This window comes from Eschrichtius robustus, chromosome 1, assembly GCF_028021215.1.
Source record: "Eschrichtius robustus isolate mEscRob2 chromosome 1, mEscRob2.pri, whole genome shotgun sequence".
NCBI classification, from domain to species: Eukaryota; Metazoa; Chordata; class Mammalia; order Artiodactyla; family Eschrichtiidae; genus Eschrichtius; species Eschrichtius robustus.
The window spans coordinates 80,319,316-80,344,844 of record NC_090824.1 but is presented as its reverse complement, the minus strand read 5'-3'; positions in this window follow the sequence as shown (position 1 = coordinate 80,344,844).

The window sequence follows — 25,529 nt, the reverse complement described above, 5'->3', positions numbered from 1 at the left end:
GAGATCTTAGTTCCCTGACCAGAGATGGAACCCATGCCCCCCGCACTGGAAGCACGGAGTCTTAACCACTGGACCACCCAGGAGATCCCAGGGGTGTGTGTATAGTTTTGAATTAGAGTTTTCTCCAGATCTATGCCCAGGAGTGGAATTGCGGGACCCTATGGCAGCTGTATCTGTTGCTGCACGTCTCACATCAACCACCTGCACTCCAATCCTTGCTCTCAACGTCATCTTTGGGGAACCCAACCTGTGACAGGGACCTTGACAAGAAGAAATGGCTCAGGGAAAAGCTACCTGCACAGGGAGGAGATAGAGGCCATCGCCCCTGGGGTGCGGCGCGGAGAGTGGGCACAGAGATTTGTCATTTCACCCCCGATGCCCATCTCAGCCCTCCTGGCTGCCCCACTCTAGGTCACCTCGGGATACAGAGGTGACCCGGTTAGAGTCCCTGCCTGTGCAGGAATCTGGGGGCACCAGCGGGTCTGAATAATATTAGTGCAGGGTCTCCCCTGCGGCACTGGGGTTATTCGGGGCGGGTCATCCTCTGCTGAGGGCCCCTCCTGGGCACTGTGTGGGGTTTAGCAGCAGCCCTGGCCACACCCCTTTGATTCCAGGGGCCCCTCCCCCCCAGTTGTGACAACCACAGATTTTCCCCACACATCACGGAAGAACTGGGTGAGGCGGGGGCAGGATGGCCCTGGGCGAGGACAGCTGTGTTGAAGCAACCAGCCTGGCCCAGGGCAAGGTCTGCCCCAATCCCGTCAGCGCCTGCATTTAGACCTGCCCCTTTCCTCTCCCACCTCCTCTGCCCTGCAGTGGTCTCCGAGACATCATCGCCATGTGATAAATCACACCTTCTCAGTCGACTGTTTGCTGCCCTCGCTAGAACGTGAGCTCTTTGAGGACAGGGATGCTGTTATGTCCCCAGCACCTAGAAGAGTGTCTGCTGTGTAGTAGATGCTTCATAAATACTTGCTGAATAAAGGAGTTGAATAAAGGGATGAGTGGATGGATGAATGAAGGTTACAATGGAAGGAGGGGGGAGATTCCCTTTCTGGCTCTCGGGGGTTGGGAGATCAAGTGAAAGATCCGTCCTAAATAGGCTGATCAGCCTTCTGGGGTTCCCCGGGACTGAGGGTTTCCCCAGAGTTCCAGCGCTCAAACCTGAGCGGTCCTGGGCAAACTGGGGGCGGGTGTTGGTCACCCTATCTAAACACAGTAACAATTCCAGCTGCAATAGCAATGGCCAATGACCTCTATGGTCTTATTGACCATGCACAGTTCTTTACCTGGCAGGGAAGGGTGGGCCGGGATGGGAATTCTGGTGATCCAGGGCGGGTGAGGGCACACCCCGGGCTTGTGTAGGGGAGTCCAGGAAGGTTCTGGAGGAAGTGACAGTGACACAGGGGGGAGGGAGGAGTCTAAGGAAGAACATCCCACATGACAACGTGTGCCAATGGCCCTGGGCCCAAGGTCACACCTGACCAGGGCTTGCCTTTTTTTTTTTTTTTTCTAATTTACTTTTTCCCACATGGATATGCAATTGTCCTAATGCCATTTATTGAAAACTCCTTAATTTCCCCACTTTCTGTCATATCAAGTTCTCATAGATCTGTTTCTGGACCTTTATTCTATACCATAGAGCTATACGTCCCGTCCTTGCACCACTAGGGCTGTTTCATCACTATAACTTTATTTTTTATTCATTTATTTTTCTTGGCCATGCCGTGTGGCATGTGGGATCTTATTTCCCTGACCAGGGATCGAACCCGCGCCCCCTGCCAGTGGAAGCTCGGAGTCTTAATCACTGGACCTCCAGGGAAGTCCCCAGGGTTTGCTTTGACATCCATCGAATGGTGGCAGGTGGGCACGGGGAGCAGCTGTCTGTGAGCCATCCTGTGTAGAAATGCAGGCTGGAGGGGAGGACAGATGGAGCGGGAGGGGAAGAAGCGGAGGAGGGAGGGAGGGCGGGCGAGAGACAGACAGAGCATGAAAGCTGAAAAGAGCTCCTAGTGCCGGGAGCCTTGGAGCCAGAGCCTGGGAGCCAGGGTGACTGGCTCTCCTCCCTGGTGTGTGTGTGTGTGTTGCGGGGGGTGGCTCTGGGCTTCTCAGGCTGGGAATGGGGTGCACAGAGCAGGGACGGAGCAGGGACCCTTCTCTCTGGGACCTCGTGGGCCATCCTCAGCTCACAAAGCTGAGCCACTCCTGGCCCTACGAGTGGGGGGGCTTATCCTCCCTGTCCCCTGGATCACACCCCCTCACACACAACTTCCCCGTGTGTGTTCCCAGCAACCAAGAGAATCTGTTTTTAAAAGATTTGGGGGAGGGGGGTAAACATACAAACAAGAGCAGAATGGATACTTTTTCAGAATGTGAATGGCTCTGTGTAAGCCCACCCCCAGGGTAACCACAGTCCTGACCTCTAACACCCTTGACGAGTCAGCCTTGGTCTGGGCTTGCGGACCCACGGAAGCTTCCTCATCCCCTCCTTCAGATCCCGTCTCTCCCTTGGCGTCTTTGTGAGAAGCACCCGGGGAAGTGGGACTGCTAGGCTGTACTGCTGCTAGAACTCCACCTGGGCTCCACCAGGCTCCAGCCCCCCACCCTGTGCACCTCTCTGACCCTGAGGCACCTCAACTGGTAGCAGCCGCATCACCTTCCCTCCTGGGACTTGTGACACTTAAGGGAGACACCGCAAGGACAAGCCTTTGGCTCCCTGGCTGGCAAAGAGCAGGTGCTCAATTGTCATAAGTGTCCGTATCAGTGAGGGTTCTCCAGACAAACAGAAGCCATAGGGTGTGTGTGTGTATATACACACACACGTACATATGTACACGCGTACAAAAATATACAGCAGTGTATCTATGCAGTATGCATACACACATATACACATATAGTATATACAATACACACCTACCTGTATACACACATATAAAAGGCATAGTTTGTATATCTACAGTATGTATACACACATATGCACATAACATATACAATACCCAAATACATAGACACTATACATACACACATATAAAATGCATCGTTTGTATGTATACAGTATGCACACATACGTATAACATATGCAATATACACACCTAGGTACATATATGTCATACATATAGACACACATACAAAGATATTTAGGTGTGTATATAGACAGTATACATACATACACATATAATACATGCAATACATACACGTACATACATATAGACACACATATACACCTACATATAAAAGCATATAGCATAAAAATATATATGTACTGTATATATAAATTCATCGTATGTACACGTACATATATCATATATATCAGATATATACATATATACAATGTATACACACACATACACACCTATATGTAAATATGCACATGTACATACACATATAAATACATACGCAAGTGTGTATATAACAGTATATACATATATACATGTAACACCTAGAAACATATACACATACAGGTATACAACATATATACACACCTATATATAAATACACACTGTATACATACATACAGTGTACATAAACTGTATATCTACACACACCCATATATCAATATATGGGTGTGTGTATATACACAGCATGTTCACATTTATAAAATGTATACTATATATATGCACATACATACATGTATACAATATATACACACAAATATATAGGCTTGTATGTATACTGTATATAGTACTTACACATATACTACAAACGCACGCACATATAAACATACGTGTATACATATATATAATATGTATGCACACATATAGAAATTAATAGGCTTGTATATATTCAGTATTTTTACATATATAGTTTTGTTTTAAGGAGTTGACTCATGTGACCGTGAGGCAGGCAAGTCAGGGCAGGACTCTGGGCTGGAGACACAGGGAAGAGCTGATGTCCCAAGGCCATTGGAGGAACAGTTCCCTCTTTCTTCGGAACCTCATTTTTCTCTCCAGTCCTTCAGCTGATGGACCAGGCCCACCCACGCCACGGCATTGACAATCTCCTTTACCCAAGGTGGACCAATTTCAGTGTTCATCTCTTCTGAAAAATACCTTCCTGGCCACATCTGGAATAATGTTTGTGGTTGCCGGGGCCCCACGCAGTGCGCACATGAGATTAACCATCCCCGTGGCGATGATGACACTTTATTTTCTCCCTTGACCATTGTCACTACTATTCCAATTAAAATGGCAGCGCCATGAGGGCAGGGCATTTCCTTTTTTGCCAGTACTGAGCGTCCAGGGTCTGGTGCCTAGCATAGGCTAAATACAGGGCATTTTTGTGAACAGAAGCCGGGATTCCGGCTGTCATATTTAATGAGGAATTATAGTCTTATTATTGGGGTGTGTGTGTGTGTGTGTGTGTGTGTGTGTGTGTGTGTGTGTGTGTCACGGTACGTCAAGGGCGGGAGTCGAACCCGCCACCCCAAGCCCCGAGGGGGTCTCCCCGGGTCCCGACTTCGGGCCGGTGCGGGTGGCCGGGGGCAGCCGAAGACGTGCGTGCGTGCGTGCGTGCGTGCGTAGGTGGAGCGGGCGAGTCCACGGGGTGGGCGGCGCGCGCGCGCCGCGAGTGAGTGGTTCAGCCCGGCCCCGGCTCATTGTGCTCGCCTCACGCCGGCCCGAGTTGGCGGCAGCGCTGGAGGTCCCGGGCCTGTGACCACAAAGAGGGAGCCGGGGGCCAGACGGGAGCGCGGCGGCGGCGGCGGCGGCGGCGGCGGCGGCGGTGGCTGAGGTCCAGGCCAGGCCCCCTCCCCTCAGCCTCCCGCCCGCCCGCCCGCCTGCCCGCCTGCCCGCCTGCCCCGCCCCCGCCGGCGGGCGTCCCGCCCCTCCCCCCAACCGCCAGACTAGCCTGGTGCGGGGGCCGCGCGCGAAGACATGGGGGAGAAGTTGGAGCCCAGGCTGGAGTCGTCCGTGGGGGCCGAGCCCGCCGTCTACCCGTGGCCGCTGCCGGTCTACGTGAGTGCCACCCGTCCCCTCTTCCCGGACCCCCGCCCCTCTTCCCCCAGGGCGCGCGCTGAGCCCACCGAGAAACGGAGCGACTCGAGTCGCCAGACCCTCTTTGGAGCCCCCCTTCCCGCCCCGCCGTGGTTCTCCGCGGCCGTGTCCAGCCCCCGCGCGCAGGGTGGGCAGAGGGGAGCCGGGGCCGGCCGGGGGCGCAGACTCGGCCGCGGGGACCCCGCGCTTCCGAGGGGCGCCCGAGGCGGGCTGCCGTTGGCTCTGTAGGGCTGGGGACCCCGGTCCCCCCGGGCCTGGACTGCCGGCGGGCTTGCCCTTCCGTACTTCATGATCTGACATGTAGGGTTTCTTTTTCCTGGTAGTTTATTCTTAGCGCTGTCAACGTGCTTAGCTTTTTTATTTTTGAGGACACCCTTTCCTTCCTCTCTCCAGTTTTTTGTGTTTTTGTTTTGTGGTGTTTTAGTTAGGCATTTTGTCCCTCTGATCTTGAGTGGGTGGGCTGGCTGGACCCTTGGAGAGGAGGCGTTGTCTCCCCTAATTTGAGTGGGTGGGCTGGCAGGGCCCTTGGAACGGAGGCATTGTGTCCTGTAATTTTAGTGGGTGGGCTGGCTGGACCCTTGGAGAGGAGGCATCCTGTCCCCTGATCTTGAGTGGCCTTTGGCAAATGACACGCCGAACGGAAATTTACACAGGCGTCCGGTGATTCCAGAAATGCAGGGTGTCCGGGCAGGTGGGCGCCCGGCCTCTCGTCCCCCGTGGCGGCGTGGTGCGCGTGTTGTTGTCTCAGGGTTTACGCTTGGGCCCTGCAGCCCACCTTCGGGAGGGAAAGCGCAGCGGGCGCCTTGGGCCGGCGCCTTTGGGGCGCCCTTTCGTGCGCTTGGCTTGCGGGGGACCGGCCTGCAGGGGAGCCGGCGGGGAAGCCCGCGCGACCCGCCGCCCCTCGCGCGGGCTCCGTGTGTCTCAGTTTGTGGAAACTGTGTCGCGGCCGGGTGCGGGTCGGGACGCTGGGACCGCCTGGGAGCCGTTGTTGACTCCGGTCCCCGGTTCTCCGCAGTTCTCCGAGGTCGGAGGGTTTCCAGCCCGCCACTGCGCGCTGGCGCCTTCTATTTTTTGCTCTTCCTGTGGCCAGAGGCGCGGCTGAGTTGTGCACCCATCCCTCACTCTCCGTGTCCCTCTTCCTTTATTGTCTGGTTACTCGCTGGTTACTTTCCTCCCTCCCATTTTATCATTATCTGTGAGTTTTATTAACATGACGTTTACTCCCTCTTTTAAATTAATAATGAAGGAAACTGTGAAATGGTACTTTTATCTTTAATGGCTGATGCTGTAAAAGTGACAATTGCAATGCAAGCATCTTTCCCTCACTTGACTCCTGTCATGCATCTCAGTAGTGTCTCTGTGACAGGACTTGAAATGATAGCACCCACATCTCTTGCAGCTCATTCACACTGAAGGGATATAATCCTCGGTTTGCTATCACAGCCACTTGCCCAGCTCAGACTGTGATGTCACAAACCAAAGATGATTCTCCCTCAGCAGGAAGAAGCCGGAGAGATGAATCTCCCCCATGATGGACCATCAGCCTTATTCAAATTTGGTCACTTCATGAAGAAAAATTAACCATAATAAAGATCAAAGATACCGGCTAGTTGAAATAGCCTGTTGAATTAAGCTTGAAAAACTTTTCCATGATACTGGAATGAAGGAAGTTCTTTCAAAATTCTAAGGAAAAATTTGAGAGTTATAATAATGCAGATATCAGTAAATATTTATGGAATTAAAAATATTATGTAGTGCTGGTCCCTTTAAATGTTAACACTTAAAAATAGCTTATAGGTATGTTTCTTATTTTCTATGCAAAATTATGTGGCTTGCTATTTCAGACAAAGATGACATATCAATCTGAAAAGAGTCGGCAAAGACACAAAATGGATGTACTTTCTCTTGACCTATACACCTACTTTTATGTTCTCATGGTTTAAATAAAAAGTACAGCTTTTGGGTTATTTAAGAAGAGCAGAAGCTAAAAATACAGTACTAAATATCATTGCAAGGATTTGGTAGCCAAAACATTTGCTCCATTTCTAGGAAAGAATCCATTAAGACAAAATTATATTACTTTTATAATATAATACTTTTTATATCATGTGCGCTTGAAAAACATTCTAAGTTACAGAAACAATTAGACAGTCATTGAGTACTCCCCAAGATGTTCAAAATCTCTTTAGTTGTTAAATCTATCAACACACAACACAAAAACTCTCATAAATAAACCACATCTTCAGGTATCCAACCAAATCTTCTAGCATAAAATTCCTTATCCGTTTGTACCCATGAGATGCTAAAGTTGAAGCAGTTTTCAACTTGAATCATTGATAAATGATGTGTTAAAAATTAGCTAATGTTTTTATTCTTTACTTTTTCACTTAAAATGAAGAAGAAACTGTAGATTGGGCTAATTTGGAATAAATTGCTATAGAGTTGTTTTTGGAAAGCTGTTATTTAAATCTCAATAATCATTATTCAGAATGGGTTATTATAGAGGAATAGCTTGATTTAGATAGGAAAGAGAAATGAAGGTTCACTGGGACTGATGCTAACCAGGGCTAAAGGGGAGGTGGGTTTGCTCATCCATTGTCTTTAGAAGATAAATCATAGAAGCAACGTCCCTAACCTGGTGGGACCTGGGTCTCTTTGTACATTACAATGAGTAAATAAAATCCAGAAGACTTGAGGAATGTCATTTTATACCCCCTTCAGTTCTATCTATTGGAAGCAAATTGTTTGAGTATAATATTGTTAATCTCTTCTTTTTGCCTAAGTTAAACAACTCTTTGAGTTGAAATAGTTTTGTAACTTAAAAAATATATGCCTATTTTCAAAGCATGTCAGGTTACAAAATATAATGAGGAAAAAGATGAATTCTTAAGGGTTCAGGTCCATGTCAGTACAGTTAAAAAATACTTTTAGTGAGGGCTGGTATACAAAGTATTTTGAAATTTTTAAATAAACATTTTTCTCTGCAACAAATTGATACACTACAGTATTACTGCTTGTATTTGAATTGCTGCTTTCCTTTACTGGAAAATGACGGGTGAATTTCTGTAATGAATTCCGACTTATGACATTTAAGGTTATTTATAGACTGTCTTGAAGAGAGTGATGGGATCATGTAATTTACTCTATTAATTAAAAGTTGAAAGAAGGAAAGAATTCAGTGAAATGGAAGAATTTCAAATTTGACTTATCAGGCAAGTACTGAATAATTACTTTAGATAGATTTCCCTATATTATCGGAAGATAATCTCCTATATCATCTCTTACCACCATCAGAAAACCACCCCCCAAAAGGGGGACCTCATTCATATTGAAAATAACTTCTTAACGTGCAGGCATTACAGTAGGGCATTCTAGACACTGGGGGAGGGAAAAACCATTGTATTTTTTTCTAACATTCATGTTCAACTTATTTCCAAAGTTCTTTAAAGTGTGGCATTCTTACAGGTGGACAATGTTGCTGAACAAGCGTTTGTTTCTTCCCTTTTCTTCCCCCAGGCTCAAAGATTTGGAAAGAGATAGTTAACAGAAAAGGTAAGGTAATCTCCACCTTAACAAAATATATGATCAAATGTGACCATTTGACAGATACTATGTAGTTCATAAAAACAAAATTAAGTGGAATTGGCTCTCTTTTCCCTAAAGTTGAGGATGACGTGGATGTTTCTGTCTAATGTGCTGTACTAATAGGCTATTATGGGTTAGCTTTTGGTAACTCATCGAGTTTCCCAGTCTGGGTTCCGTACCATCAAGTCTGGATTATAACTTGTCCTGGTCACACTGTTTTTCCAAATCAGTTTTGTTCTAGTACTCTATTATGTGTCTGTTTCACCTCTAATCTTTCCATTTGTCACCACTCTGGAGATGGTGTGTGATATGATCTTAACGGAAACATCAGGAACATGTCTTGTGAATATTTAGTTTTCTTTTTGGCCGACTCAGCATTGCCTGCCATTCAGTCATTGTTATGTGACCAGGCAGTGTAACTATTTGTGTATTAGTCCATTGGTTCCTACCTTGGGAATGTGGAGACTTGTAAACCTCTGTCCTTCCCTTAGGAATGCATGAAGGAGAAACGGAATCTCTTGCGTGAATTTCTGCAGACAGAAATAAAGAATCAGTTGTGTGACTTGAAAACCAAACTACATAGAGAAGAATTATCAGAGGTAAGTCGTCAGCATCCCGGCGGCTAGAAAACGTTTCCTCCCATGTAACTTGTCTGTGACCAGGGAGGCAGAATAATCCCACCTCTCCCTGTTCCCTGATAGTTATGAAGGAAGCGCCTGTGTTTCCTTATTCTCTCATGGCCCCTTGTTTACAGTCACTGCTACTTAAATGATCCTTTCCTGCTGTAGGAGGGCTACCTGGCTCAAGGCAGATCCCTTTTAAATAAAGATTTGTCCTTGGAGAACAGAGCTCATGCTTTCAGTTGGGAAGTGAACGGCTGTCTAGAAAACGGGAGCCAGACAAGTGGTGAGGAGCGCAGAGTGGAAATAGCAGAGAAAAACAAGTCCCCCAAACCTGTTTCCAAACTTTGCATGCCCAGGAGAAGCAAGTCCGATGGAGAAACAAACTGTAAGAGCGCTTGACTCGTTTGACCTCGTTGGAATCTGGTACCACCTAAGGGGAGGACAGACTTGGCGCCATAGGGTCTGTCTGTTCCCCCCCCACACAACCCCTCCACCGGCAGTACTTGTTTTTTGTGTATCCTTTTTTTTGGTGGGGGGATGGCTGTGTTGCTCGGCTTGTACCATCTTAGTTCTCCAACCAGGGATCGAACCCCGGCCCTTGGCAGTGAGAGTGCCGAGTCTTAACCACTGGACCGCCGTGGAATCCCCTCTTGTGTATACGTCTAACTAGCTTAGATATATATACTTTAAATTTTTGTCTTCAACCAAGTTATAGAGCATTAGATCCCCAAATGCGGTTGAATTTATGAGGTATAAGATAACAGGAGCTGCTGATATCTATGACTTGTAAGTTACATGCCTGTTTAAGCTAAACATTTATTCTTAGACTCCTTCCCCACTTGTAGTCAGAGTAACTCTTCTGGAATTTTTAAAAAAAGAGCATGGGACTTGAGCTCAGGTCAGGTGCTTGGCCACTTCATCTTTTGACGAAATAAACGGAGGCTCTGTTTCCTTGTGCGTCTCAGGGTTGGGCCCCTCATACAAGAGCTTGTGTTGAAATGGCCCAGCAGACTGGCAGGTGCTAATTTGATGAGTTTATCAAGATGGTGGTTGCTGAGAATAAGAAGAGAAGGTTACTTAATCCTCAGAACCTGGTCTCTGCACCAGCTTGGTAATGCTGAAGAACTGTACCTTGGCTGTGAACTCTTTATTCATAGTGGCTTTTTTGTTTCTTTTTCTTTAAGCAGCTGAAGTCTCATCTAGCCCCAGGATTAGAAGGCAAACTGCCAGGCAGACCACCATCACATCTCATTTCACAAGGAGGTCAGTATATAATGAATGGACAGCCCCCATTTTAGGGGCCAACGGTTTTTGGTAAAACACATATAAATTAGTAGGATGTAACTTAGTAATTCTGACTTCCACATTGCTTCGGTTTTCCTTTTGATATTCTGTTATTAGACATTCGTGAACAGCATTTCTGAAGATCTCATCCATTTTTACTCTTCACATAGGCAACTTCAAATGTACATGCACAGAATTACCAAGGATAGTAAAATGAACCCCTGTGTACCTATCACCCAGTGTCAACAGTTAACATCTCCTGGCTGTTGTTTCATCTATACCCCCACATGCTCCAAGTGAAAATTGTTCCAAATGGATTACAGCTCCATACCCACCCATCTCCTCCCAGTTGGATTACTTTGAAACAAATCGGACAGGTCATCTTATCCACACATACTGTATTTCTAGATGACAAGGTCTCTTTCTCTGACAAGTTTTTTATTCATATTTTGCCATAATTGCTAACATCTAGCAAACAGTCTTTTGAAGAAGACAAAACTGGCCTTATAAAGTGTAACAGTTCCTTACTAACAAATATATAGCAGTGTTCATTCTTCCCCTTTTGTAACAGAGTTTGGTTGATTTGCTCCTTAAGCCTTTCGAGTGATAGATTCCTTATCTTCTTGCCATTGATTTAAAGAAAATAGGTCTTTTTTTCTAATAGCGTCTAGGTCTGGCTGACTGCATCGTTTTGGTGGTTAATGTGTTCCCTTGCCTCCAGTTTTCTGTAAACTGGTAGTTAGGTCTAGAGTCTTGATCAGATTCCAGCTTTATTTTGTGAGACTTCATTGACAGCATGGGGCTGTCCATCAGAGGCATGTAATGTCTCTTCGGTGATTGTAGCAGCCATTGATCAAAGTCTAGATCCATTATTTCTTAAGGTTTGCAAAATGGTGGTATTCTAAACCTGTCATCCAAAGAAACATTAAGCTCGAAGCTTCTTTTAATGTCCTGGCAAAAAGGGCTTCTCAGAGGGAAGAGGGGAGCATGCCCTGAATCTTTCCAAAGAGAGGGTACTCTTGGTAGGGAGGAATATGAGTTGTTTCGTGCCCACTGGAGGTCTAGGGTCTGGTGAGCTAACAGTTGGCTTTACTGTGTGTGTGTGTGTGACAGGCCTGCCAAACGGAAACCTGAGGAAGACCCTGAAAAAGCAAAATCGGATGATTCTGTCGATGAAGAAGAAAAAGACCAGGTAGGGCTCGCATTTAAGTTTCTTAACTCTGCCTTTTTTTGGTACACTTGCTGGTAATTGTGAATTTATACTTGGTCTGTCTATGGACCGTAAGTGACTGAGAGGGTGTTAGAACACACCCCTGGACCCAGGGCAGTACGAAGTGTATTATGGTTAGCCCCGAGGACTCAGCAGGCCCGTAACTTTGGTCTGTTCTCTCCTGTCTACCTTCCTACGTCTCCAGCTGTCAAGATTTGACAGTCGAACCAGCAGATGTGATGTGTTCAAAGCATTTGCTTCTGATGTCAGATAAGCTCCTTTCCCACATCGAATTTCTCTATAAAAGCAGAATTGTCGTGTTATTATGTGTATTGTAACAATGCTGCTTAGACTTTTTAGGTTAGAAAACTGGTGGCTTGCCAGAGACCTCCAATATAGAAAATGTCAGTCTCCAGCACTGTCTCATGTGACTTGAGGGGCAAACCTAGGTACTACCAGATGGTCACACGCTCTCTATTTCATTCCTGCCACAGGATTAGCTGTGTAAGTCGGGAAATCTGTAGGTTTACAGGTGGGTAGTAAATGCCCTGTTACCTGCTAAAGATGAGTATCCGTGGTTTGCTCTAAGGCAGGGTTTCTCAACCAAGGCATTGACTTTTGGGGCCAGATAAACCTTTGCTGTGGTGTGTGAGTCCTGTGCATCGTAGAGTGTTTAGCAAGGTCCCGACCTCTTACTCACTAGGTGCCCGTAACATTCCCTCTCTCTCCTCCCAGTCGTGACAGCCAAAATCACCTTCAGACTTCCCCAGATGTCCCCTGGGGGGCACAGTTGCACTCAGTGAGAAGCAGTGGACTCAAGGCTACCAATATCTTTGAGGTAGACTTGACGTCCTGTTGTGAAAGACATACTCATTCTCCTGTTTTTATTTTGGAAATTAGATGCCACTGTTCATGATCGTTATTCAGATGTCTGTCATTAAGCTTCGTCAGACTACCCACTCACAGGTGGGACACTGAGACAGAGGGAAACAGCTTGTCCAAGTCACATGGCCACATCCCTTGCCTCCTAAGAAAACGTGTCACAAGTGAAAGCAAGCTGGCTCTTGTAATATTGACAAGTCTTTTTCTTTAAACAAATGTGCCAGTTTTAGAGTTGTTCTTTGCCCTCTAACCTTTTGGAGGGCTTACATAGCCTTCAAGCTTCTAAAGAAACGAACTGGGGCACTCTTTCCCAAGCAGGAAGCAGTTTCACTGGCAGTGTGTGAGAGGCCTTGGGGACTTGGAGGATGAACACTTGTCGAAACGGGGTGTATCCCGATATGCTAGAGTAAGGCTCGGTGCACCACACCGGTGTTATCAGGTGGTGTTGGTCAAATAAGTAGTACTACAGAGAGAATCTTACTTTAGTCAATTTCAAGTTTTTGAGATCTCACTATGTTTTTTAAAACAGGTGTTAAATACATGCATTTGGTAAAACAGTACAAAAGGCTGTTTGGTACATAGCAGCCAAAGAAAAACAATGTGGCTATTCCGTGCTGAGCTATGCTGTGAGCATTATCAAGTAAATACTGGATTCTGAGGCCTTTGTTCAGGAACAAAAAAGAATATAAAATATCTCATTACCACAACTAAGGAGCTGGCCTGTGGCAACTAAGACCCGGCACAATTAACTAACTAACTGACTATTTCTTTCTTTTTTTTTTTTTTCTTTATGACAAAAGACTTAAAAATGACCACGGTTAAAGATTTGATGAAAGTTCATAATAATGCAGTTGACAAGAAAATTAGTTATTTCTGAGATATACATTTTAAAGTAATAACTAGGATTATTACATATAACATTATACCAGAACATATAAGATTTTTAGCAATTTCATGTAATGTCTGAAACATTTCTATTAACATATTTCCATACATATTTCCATACACATACAAATATAAGATTTTTAGAAATTTCATGTAATGTCTGAAACATTTATATTAACATATTTCCATACAAATAACCCAATGAAAGTTTAGTATTAGTTGTTTTGTTTGTTTGTTTATACTGCAGGTTCTTATTAGGCATCAATTTTATACACATCAGTGTATACATGTCAATCCCAATCGCCCAATTCAGCACACCACCATCCCCACCCCACCGCAGTTTTCCCCCCTTGGTGTCCATATGTCCATTCTCTACATCTGTGTCTCAACTTCTGCCCTGCAAACTGGCTCATCTGTACCATTTTTCTAGGTTCCACATACATGCATTAATATACGATATTTGTTTTTCTCTTTCTGACTTACTTCACTCTGTATGACAGTCTCTAGATCCATCCACGTCTCAACAAATGACTCAATTTCGTTCCTTTTTATGGCTGAGTAATATTCCATTGTATATATGTACCACAACTTCTTTATCCATTCGTCTGTCGATGGGCATTTAGGTTGCTTCCATGACCTGGCTATTGTAAATAGTGCTGCAATGAACATTCGGGTGCATGTGTCTTTTTGAATTACGGTTTTCTCTGGGTATATGCCCAGTAGTGGGATTGCTGGGTCATATGGTAATTCTATTTTTAGTTTTTTAAGGAACCTCCATATTGTTCTCCATAGTAGCTGTATCAATTTACATTCCCACCAGCAGTGCAAGAGGGTTCCCTTTTCTCCACACCCTCTCCAGCATTTGTTGTTTGTAGATTTTCTGATGATGCCCATTCTAACAGGAGTGAGGTGATACCTCCTTGTAGTTTTGATTTGCATTTCTCTAATAATTAGTGATGTTGAGCATCTTTTCATGTGCTTCGTGGCCGTCTGTATGTCTTCTTTGGAGAAATGTCTGGTTAGGTCTTCTGCCCATTTTTGGATTGGGGTGTTTGTTTCTTTAATATTGAGCTGAATGAGCTGTTTATATATTTTGGAGATTAATCCTTTGTCCGTTGATTCATTTGCAAATATTTTCTCCCATTCTGAGGGTTGTCTTTTCGTCTTGTTTATGGTTTCCTTTGCTGTGCAAAAGCTTTGCAGTTTCGTTTGGTCCCACTTGTTTATTTTTGTTTTTATTTCCATTACTCTAGGAGGTGGATCAAAAAAGGTCTTGCTGTGATTTATGTCAGAGAGTGTTCTTCCTATGTTTTCCTCTAAGAGTTTTATAGTGTCCACTCTTATATTTAGGTCTCTAATCCATTTTGAGTTTATTTTTTTGTATGGTGTTAGGGAGTATTCTAATTTCATTCTTTTACATGTAGCTGTCCAGTTTTCCCAGCACCACTTATTGAAGAGACTGTCTTTTCTCCATTGTATATCTTTGCCTCCTTTGTCGTAGATTAGTTGACCATAGGTGCGTGGGTTAATCTCTGGGCTTTCTATCTTGTTCCATTGATCTATGTTTCTGTTTTTGTGCCAGTACCATATTGTCTTGATTGCTGTAGCTTTGTAGTATAGTCTGAAGTCAGGGAGTCTGATTCCTCCAGCTCCATGTTTTTCCCTCAAGACTGCTTTGGCTATTCGGGGTCTTTTGTGTCTCCATACAAATTTTAAGAGGATTTGTTCTAGCTCCGTAAACAATGCCATTGGTAATTTGATAGGGATTGCATTGAATCTGTAGATTGCTTTGGGTAGTATACTCATTTTCACAATGTTGATTCTTCCAATCCAAGAACATGGTATATCTCTCCATCTGTTGGTATCATCTTTAATTTCTTTCATCAGTGTCTTATAGTTTTCTGCATACAGGTCTTTTGTCTCCCTAGGTCGGTTTATTCCTAGGTATTTTATTCTTTTTGTTGCAATGGTAAATGGGAGTGTTTCCTTAATTTCTCTTTCAGATTTTTCATCATTAGTGTATAGGAATGCAAGAGATTTCTGTGCATTAATTTTGTATCCTGCAACTTTACCATATTCATTGATTAGCTCTAGCAGTTTTCTGGTGGCAGCTTTAGGATTCTCTATGTATAGTATCATGTCATCCGCAACCAGTGACAGTTTTACTTCTTCTTTTCCAATTTGTAGTCCTTTTATTTCTTTTTCTTCTCTGATTGCCGTGGCTAGGACTTCCAGAACTATGTTGAATAATAGTGGTGAGAGTGGACATCCTTGTCTCGTTCCTGATCTTAGAGGAAATGCTTTCAGTTTTTCACCATTGAGAATGATGTTTGCTGTGGGTTTGTCATATATGGCCTTTATTATGTTGAGGTAGGTTCCCTCTATGCCCACTTTCTGGAGAGTTTTTATCAGAAATGGGTGTTGAATTTTGTCAAAAGCTTTTTCTGCATCTATTGAGATGATCATATGGTTTTTATTCTTCAATTTGGTAATATGGTGTATCACATTGATTGATTTGCGTATGTTGAAGAATCCTTGCATCCCTGGGATAAATCCCACTTGATCGTGGTGTATGATCCTTTTAATGTGTGGTTGGATTCTGTTTGCTAGTATTTTGTTGAGGATTTTTGCATCTATATTCATCAGTGATATTGGTCTGTAATTTTCTTTTTTTGTAGTGTCTTTGTCTGGTTTTGGTATCAGGGTGATGGTGGCCTCACAGAATGAGTTTGGGAGTGTTCCTTCCTCTGCAATTTTTTGGAAGAGTTTGAGAAGGATGGGTGTTAGCTCTTCTCTAAATGTTTGATAGAATTCACCTGTGAAGCCATCTGGTCCTGGACTTTTGTTTGTTGGAAGATTTTTAATCACAGTTTCAATTTCATGACTTGTGATTGGTCTGTTCCTATTTTCTGTTTCTTCCTGGTTCAGTCTTGGAAGGTTATACCTTTCTAAGAATTTGTCCGTTTCTTCCAGGTTGTCCATTTTATTGGCATAAAGTTGCTTGTAGTAGTCTCTTAGGATGCTTTGTATTTCTGCGGTGTCTGTTGTAACTTCTCCTTTTTCATTTCTGATTTTATTGATTTGAGTCCTCTCCCTCTTTTTCTTGATGAGTCTGGCTAATGGCTTATCCATTTTGTTTATCTTCTCAAAGAACCAACTTTTAGTTTTATTGATCTTTGCTATTGTTGTCTTTGTTTCTATTTCGTTTATTTCTGCTCTGATCTTTAAGATTTCTTTCCTTCTGCTAACTTTGGGTTTTGTTTGTTCTTCTTTCTCTAGTTTCTTTAGGTGTAAGGTTAGATTGTTTACTTGAGATTTTTCTTGTTTCTTTAGGTAGGCTTGTATAGCTATAAACTTCCCTCTTAGAACTGCTTTTGCTGCATCCCATAGGTTTTGGGTCGTCGTGTTTTCATTGTCATTTGTCTCTAGGTATTTTTTTGTTTCCTCTTTGATTTCTTCAGTGATCTCTTGGTTATTTAGTAACGTATTGTTTAGCCTCCATGTGTTTGTCTTTTTTACGTTTTTTTCCCTGTAATTCATTTCTAATCTCATAGCGTTGTGGTCAGAAAAGATGCTTGATATGATTTCAATTTTCTTAAATTTACTGAGGCTTGATTTGTGACCCAAGATGTGATCTATCCTGGAGAACGTTCCGTGCGCACTTGAGAAGAACGTGTAATCTGCTGTTTTTGGGTGGAATGTCCTATATATATCAATTAAATCTATCTGGTCTATTGTGTCATTTAAAGCTTCTGTTTCCTTATTTATTTTCATTTTGGATGATCTGTCCATTGGTGTAAGTGAGGTGTTAAAGTCCCCCACTATTGCTGTGTTACTGTCGATTTCCTCTTTTATAGCTGTTAGCAGTTGCCTTATGTATTGAGGTGCTCCTATGTTGGGTGCATATATATTTATAATTGTTATATCTTCTTCTTGGATTGATCCCTGGATCATTATGTAGTGTCCTTCCTTGTCTCTTGTAACATTCTTTATTTTAAAGTCTATTTTATCTGATACGAGTATAGCTACTCCAGCTTTCTTTTGATTTCCATTTGCATGGAATATCTTTTTCCATCCCCTTACTTTCAGTCTGTATGTGTCCCTAGGTCTAAAGTGGGTCTCTTGTAGACAGCATATATATGGGTCTTGTTTTTGTATCCATTCAGCCAGTCTATGTCTTTTGGTTGGGGCATTTAATCCATTCACGTTTAAGGTAATTATCGATATGTATGTTCCTATGACCATTTTCTTAATTGTTTTGGGTTTGTTTTTGTAGGTCCTTTTCTTCTCTTGTGTTTCCCACTTAGAGAAGTTCCTTTAGCATTTGTTGTAGAGCTGGTTTGGTGGTGCTGAATTCTCTTAGCTTTTGCTTGTCTGTAAAGCTTTTGATTTCTCCATCAAAGCTAAATGAGATCCTTGCTGGGTAGAGTAATCTTGGTTGTAGGTTCTTCCCTTTCATCACTTTAAGTATGTCATGCCACTCCCTTCTGGCTTGCAGAGTTTCTGCTGAGAAATCAGCTGTTAACCTTATGGGAGTTCCCTTGTATGTTATTTGTCGTTTTTCCCTTGCTGCTTTCAATAATTTTTCTTGGTCTTTAATTTTTGCCACTTTGATTACTATGTGTCTCGGCGTGTTTCTCCTTGGGTTTATTCTGTATGGGACTCTCTGCGCTTCCTGGACTTGGGTGGCTATTTCCTTTCCCATGTTAGGGAAGTTTTCGACTATAATCTCTTCAAATATTTTCTCTGGTCCTTTCTCTCTCTCTTCTCCTTCTGGGACCCCTATAATGCGAATGTTGTTGCGTTTAATGTTGTCCCAGAGGTCTCTTAGGCTGTCTTCATTTCGTTTCATTCTTTTTTCTTTAGTCTGTTCCGCAGCAGTGAATTCCACCATTCTGTCTTCCAGGTCACTTATCCGTTCTTCTGCCTCAGTTATTCTGCTATTGATTCCTTCTAGTGTAGTTTTCATTTCGGTTATTGTATTGGTCATCTCTGTTTGTTTGTTCTTTAATTCTTCTAGGTCTTTGTTAACCATTTCTTGCATCTTCTCAATCTTTGCCTCCATTCTTATTCCGAGGTCCTGGATCGTCTTCACTATCATTATTCTGAATTCTTTTTCTGGAAGGTTGCCTATCTCCACTTCATTTAGTTGTTTTTCTGGGGTTTTTTCTTGTTCCTTCATCTGGTACATGGCCCTCTGCCTTTTCATCTTCTCTATCTTTCTGTCACTGTGGTTTTTGGTCCACAGGCTGCAGGATTGTAGTTTCTCTTGCTTCTGCTGTCTGCCCTCTGGTGGTTGAGGCTATCTAAGAGGCTTGATGGGAGGCTCTGGTCCTGACTATTTCTTAAAATCTCATTGATAGGTATTTAATATGATTTTTAAAAATTTATTTATTTATTAAATTTATTTATTTTTGGCTGCGTTGGGTCTTCCTTGCTGCGTGTGTGCTTTCTCCAGTTGCGGTGAGCGGGGGCTACTCTTCGTTGCGGTGCGTGGGCTTCTCATTGCGGTGGCTTCTCTTGTTGCGGAGCACGGGCTCTAGGCGCGCGGGCTTCAGTAGTTGGGGCACGAGGACTCAGTAGTTGTGGCTTTTGGGCTCTAGAGCGCAGGCTCAGTAGTTGTGGCGCACGGGCTTCATTGCTCCGCGGCGTGTGGGAACTTCCCGGACCAGGGCTTGAACCCTTGTCCCCTGCATTGGCAGGCGGATTCTTAACCACTGCGCCAGCAGGGAAGCCCAGGCTCCAGCCTTTTTAAAAATGTGTTCCTTCCACCTTCGTGGAGCCGGCGTAGGGGATGGGGAGGAGTGAGAACCCGATTGGCAGGGGTCCGGTCGCAACCCCGGAAGGGGACGGGGGACGATCTAAGAGGTGGCACCGGGCCACAGTCGACCCCCAGTGACAGCTAACAGCTGCAGTGCTGCCCCTTCCTGCCCCAGGACCTGAGCTCAGGTCCCGGGGCGGCTGGAGAAACGCACTGTTTTTTGGTGAGGTGCTCTTACTTACTGTGTGGAGCTGCTCCGGCTGCCCCGGCGACCACACCCCTGCAGGGCCCTGTGCCCGTCCTCCCTGCCCCCTGCCCAGGGCTCGGAGAACAGCAGTCTCTGTGGGGCAACCTGCTTCCAAGCCCTTCAGTGACCACGGAGGACTGGGAACGGGCTGGGCTACCGGGGAGCCTGGGCATCCAACACCTGAGCTCAGCCCTGGGGGCTCACGTGAGGGCAGGGGCTGGGGGTTGCGGGCGGTGAGCGGAGGGGCCTCCAGCCGGCATCAGCCTGGGCCCTGGACCCGGGGAAAGGCCTCACCCTCTCAGTCCTGACCTGCCGCTCAGAAACCCTGTGGCCCACCAGCCCGAGGCTTGTGTCGCCCGCCATGGACTGCCCGGCACACGGCTGGGGTGCCAACGCCACACCTGGATTTTGCACGGGGACCACCTGGGGGCTCGGTGCACAGGAAGACGAGCAGCCCCCAGGCCCCGACACGCCCCTTCCATATCCATCGAGAGGTGCCTGATGGAAGGCCGGCTGTGCTCCTTTTCAAGCCCCAGGGAATTCACACGAACAGCCCTCCCGGCCACGGGGTGCCTGCCCACCGGCTCTGGGCCTGCGACCAGCCCAGAACACAGAAGGCACCGAAGTGGGTGCAGGGAGCTGAGCCGGGGCTGCAGAAGGGCAGACACCACAGCCTGGTCCACAACCGACTGCCCTAGGGCGGGTGAGAACGGGCGGGCAGGCTGAGGGGAGGACAGAGCGTGGCACCGCCTGCCCGCCTGGGCCACGGGGAGAAGGTCGGGGCGCCGCCCGCGCGCTCGCTCCGCTGCCTGGCGTCCTTTGTGGGGGCGAAGGGCCGGAGGCAGGGCTCCCGAGGAGCTCAAAGGCCCGGGAAGGACACACGGGACGGTCCAGAGCCACCCTACCGCTCCAGTGGTGCAGCACCCTCTCTGAATTCCTACTGCCACCAAAACACATCCCTAAGGCCTTTGGGAAGAATCGCTAGGACCCAGGAAGGCAGCCCCCTGCTGTGGTCCAGACTTCAGCAGCTGCCGATGATCAGAGGGAGCCAGCCGGCCGGCCTTGAGCAGGAGGACAGGACACGGGGACAGGGACAGCCACAGCCGGGCTTCCCACAGCTGTGCCCACCGCCAGAACCAGCTCCAGCCAATCACAGCCCCCGAGATGCCAAACAGTGACGGGCGAGAGGCTGGCAGGAAACTGACACCCCCTCACTGGAGAGCCTGCCCGGCCGGGGTGCGGGGCACCATCCCCGTCTGAACTCACCCCACAGCTCAGCCATCTCCCAGTGACCCAGACGCGTCACCACGGCCCCAGGGCTGATCCCCGACCAAGGTCAGAACTCCCCCCAGTGTGACGGCCCCCATGCCACTCCTGTGGTGGAAGGGACGGCAGGCAGAGACCAGGAGTAGAGTCTTTTTATTAACGGCTGCGTTTTCAAAGAACCGTTTTGTTACCAGGAAAGCTCCCCAGGAAGGGATTGCATTAGTGCAACAAGGGGGAGCCTTGATGCCAGGCTCTCCAGACACTTCCAGGTGGAGACTTTTGGCCTAGGCCGGCCGCCGGGGACTCAGGGGCTGGGAGGACACGCGGCCCCTCCCCCGCCCCGACGGGGCGCTAAGGCACCCGGCCCGCCTGGGTGGGCAAAACCCCGTGCCTTCAGCAGGCCGGCGGCTTGCAGCCCTCAACCTGCAGCCCTTTGCTCAGGAGGAAGGCGTCCTGCGTGGGGTCACAACCCAGGAAGAGCTTCACCATGCCCTTGGCATCCTCGGAGCCCCCTGGCCTCAGAATGCAGCTTCTGTAGTCCATGGCAACCTGACGAGAGGGGGTGGGGCTGCAGGAGGGTGGAGCACCCCCTTCACTGAGGGTGTGGGTGTGGCCACCTCTGCTGTGACTCAAGAAAGGGCAGGGGAGCAGGGGGTCCAGGGCAGGGCCCTCAGAGCCTGGCAGGCCCAGGCGGGCGGCACAGGCATCTAGGCCCAGGCCAAGGACCTCCGTGTTGGTCTGCATGGCAGGCTGGCCTCTCACCTTGCCACTCAGGACGCCCTCCCGCTTGAAACGTGTGTGGAACGTGTCCGCGGAGTACACCTCGCTGCACAGGTAGCCATAGGACTGGGCGTCGTAGCTTCCTGCCAGGTGGCCGAAGGTCGCAAGCAGGTGGGTCCCTGGGACACACGCGGAGAAGCTCCTGCCCGGCCCCCTGGCCGCTCCGTGCCCCTTCCCCAGAGAGGGGGCCTCAAAGCAGCCCTGTCTGAGTCCCCTGCCACTAGAGGGAGTATTGGCCCAACACTTCTAGAAAACGGGGACCTTGCGGGCAACTCAGTGGAGGGACACAAATAAATTTTTGCCGACTTTCTGCTGAAGCTCACGAGGGTTCACCCCGAAGCCTCTTACAAGGTCAGCTGCCCGAGGCTCCGAGGGATGAGTCAGGGCTCACCTTCCAGCACGGGGAGAGCGCGGGTTCAAGCGCTCACGAGGGAGTGAACTGCGTCTCCGCACCGACACGCACGGGCAAACCTCGTCGACGCGTTCCGTCCGGGGTATGAAGCCCTCTCCTGCCTCTTCCAGGCTCTCCAGAAAGCACGTGCAGATACGCCCACCCCACCCTCGGACTCCGCGGGCCACAGCTGGAGGGACCAGCCCAGGAACCGAGGCAGGAAGAGGCCAGAGGTCAGCGGGCCTCGGCCAGAGCCCGTCAGTCGGTCCCCCTTCACACACCACCAGAGGATCCTCTTGACCTGGGCAGTAGCCGCCAAGCGACCGCTAAGGTGGGCCCGGCGTGCACTTGGCTACCTGGCGTGGCTGGGACCCCGAGGACCTCCTGGCAGAGGCGGGCATTCTCCTGGGCCGGGTCCGCGGGCATCTGCGTGTGCAGGGCCTTGTCCACCTTGGCCAGGACGATCTGGCGCAGGTTGAAGAGGCCTGGAGGGCGGGAGGAAGGAGACGGGGGGCTGGCACTGTGTGCAGGCCGCGCTTTCCAGCCGGGCGGTCCGGGAGCCCCTTTCCTTTCCCTCGGCCCAACCGCACCGGGGTTGGCCAGCCGGGACTTGATGAGTTGGCCAGCAGCTCTGGGGGACGGCGCTGCCCGTGCCCCACCGAAACTGGCAGCAACGCCAGGGCTTCACAGGGCGCGGCGCTCCCGGCCCCAGAGCCTTCCCTCTGGTTCTCATCACCGGCTGTCGCCAGAGTCGCAGGTAACGTGCCTTTCTTGTCGTTTGTCTTTTTTCCGGCCCTCAGCCACGCAAAGGTGTGAAGCCCTGACACTCGCTGCCACGTGGATGCACCCTGAGAACACGATGCTCAGCGAGACAAGTCAGACACAGAAGGGCACACAGGGTGTGACCCCACTGAGGGGGAACATCCAGAACAGGTAGATCCACAGAGTCAGAGTGGGTTCCTGGTTGTCAGGGGCAGGGGAGGGGAGGGAATGATAACTAAAGGCGTGAGGGACATTTTTGGGGTGAGGGAAATGTTCCAAAATAGGGCAGTAGTGACGGCTGCACAGCTCAGTAAAGTGTCCCCACGCGCTCCGGTGCAGCCTGTGAGAGCATTGCTCTCAGGACGAAGGGCTGACCGCAGGAAGACTGAAGGAGCACTGGGTCCTGGGCCCAGACGCTCAGCTGGGGACACCCCCGCCCCCCCGGTGGGGAAGTCCCTGGGACTTGCTGAGCCTCCACCGAGACTGGCAGCAGCCCCAGGGCCTCACAGGGCACGGCGCTCCCGGCCCCAGAGCCTACCCTCTGGTTCTCATCACCGCCTGTCACCAGACTTGCATGCAACGTTCCTTTCTTTTCTTTTGTCTTTTTAAAGGCAACTCTTGAATACACGTATTTAACATGCAGGGAACCAGTCCTGACTCCTTGATCTGCGGCTTCCAGGCTCCAGAGTCTCGAGGACATCCACTTCCATTTTTTTACACGCCCTGTGCGTGGGGTTTGATGATGGAAACTGACACCGAGGGCGTCACCACGTGCGGGGTGACATCAGCGGAAGAATCCCGTGGCGAGGGCCTGCCTGAGAACCACGGGAGAGCCCGGGCCCTCCCCGCCCCCTGCCTGCAGCCCCGCGCCCGCACCCACCTGGGAGCGGAGCTGGTGCATCGCTTGCCAGAACTCATGGAAGTAGGTCTCCAGCTCATCATGCTGCAACAGGGAGGGCGGGTTGGGCGTAGACTTGGTGAAGTTGGCCACCATGGCCGCGATGGCAATCTGGCGCCTCCCATCCTGCTGCAGGCAGCCCGGCTGCAGGCCAAAGCAGGCCATGTGCCCAGACTTCCCTTCCCTGGGGAGGGACGCGGGTGAGGCCCCGCTTCCACAGAGGAGCCCTGGCCCACGGCCGACAGGTTCCCCCACGCATGCACCGAGGGTAGAGGTCCAGGTAGAACTTGCCGATGGATGACCTTGTCCGCGGCCGCGTCCCGGACCGTGTAGAGCCTCACATCTCCGTGACACACGTTGGCACCCTCCTCCAGGTCGAAGGTCAGCCCCAGCAGCTCCTGGGAGATGCCCAGCTACCCGCGCGTGACCACCTGCATGGGGAAGGACTCATCGAGCAGGTACTGGTCCACGTGGTAGCGCGTCTCCTCCCCCTGGTTCATGTAGCAGCACAGGTCCTAGACGTTGATGGGCCCGTCAAAGTGCAGGCCCCGCCTCTGGCACTTGGCCTTCTTTAGGTCCAGGATCACGGCCGCTCCTGCTCCCCGAGGGGCTTCAGCTTCTGGGCCAGCTCATCTGCGGGCGGAGGGGAGAGGTTCGGCTATGTCCCTGTGGCAGCCTCCCAGCCGCCACCCACCCCACGCCCCTCGAGGCAGAATGAAGGGTTGGGGAAGGCGACCCCCAAGGGCTGACACAGTCGGGTCTCAGGCAGCACCACGTCCAGTCAAGGTCCGCCTGACCCTCGGGGAGGCGGGGTTACCTAGGAAAGTGGCCACCACCTGGCTGGTCTTGGCCATGTTCATCTCCAGCACGGAGTCGGCACGCGTGCTGAACCCCAGCAGGCGGGACTTCTGAGCCTGCAGCCTTACCAGCTCCCCGAGGATCGCGCAGTTCTCCTGGAACCCAGAGACGGCCAGCGCTGGGGACCGTGGGCCACGCCCTCCCCACGGGCCCCGGGCCAGGTCTCTGAGGGCGGGCAGGGCTCTCAGGCCACTGGCGGGCACAGCCAATCCCCCTCCCTCCTCCTCCTGGCCCGGATTTCTAGACACTTTGGTGCTGTCCTAACACGGGGTCTTTATGAACACAGGTCCTTTTGGAACCAGAAACGGCGTGAACCGTGATGAGCTCTAAGGCCAAGGGCAGGAAGAAATGTGACCAGGCTCTCCAGGAGCCACCCAGGGGCCTCCCCGGGCTCAACAATACAGACTCGGCTGCCGTGCAGACAGCAGGTCATCCCCACGGCGCCCGAACACCCAGCCCCCTGGACGGCGAGACGCCTGTTGCTGCAGGTGGCCTGGGGCTGGCTGGTGAGGCCCGGCCCCAGGCGTACGCCACCTTCTCTGGGGCCACCTCTCCGGCTCTGCGGTGGGGTACTCCTGGGAGCCCCCAGTCACCACAGGACCAACGTGGCCTGTCTGCAGCCCAAGAAGGTGGGGACACAGGACTGTCCCCCATGCCCCCCACATCACCCACGAGGCCGAGCAAGCACCAGTGGTGTCTGCGGGGAAGATGAAGGGCTCACGCACAGCCCCCATCTACTGAAGATGCTGAACAGGAGAAGCACAGACTGCAGCCACACGCGGTATGGACCAAACGCAAGTGTCCTTGCAGGAACCGATGTCTGAATGTCAAGGCCGTACCCGGGCCACAGTGAGAAGGCCCAGACCCCACGCAAGGCACAGAGAGGAGATGGGGGGAACATCTGCGAATCTGAGCTCATCGGGCATCACCCCAGAAAGAGAGGGAGAGGATGAGGGAGAGGGAGAGGGAGAGGGAGGGAGGTACAGACGTCTCTCCCTTCCCTGGGGGTTCTCTAGTGCAGCCAAGGCTGAAAAGCACTGCATTTCGGGAGATGGGTCCTCGTGGAAAAGTTAAATAGTAGCTCATGGCATTATCGACACATATTA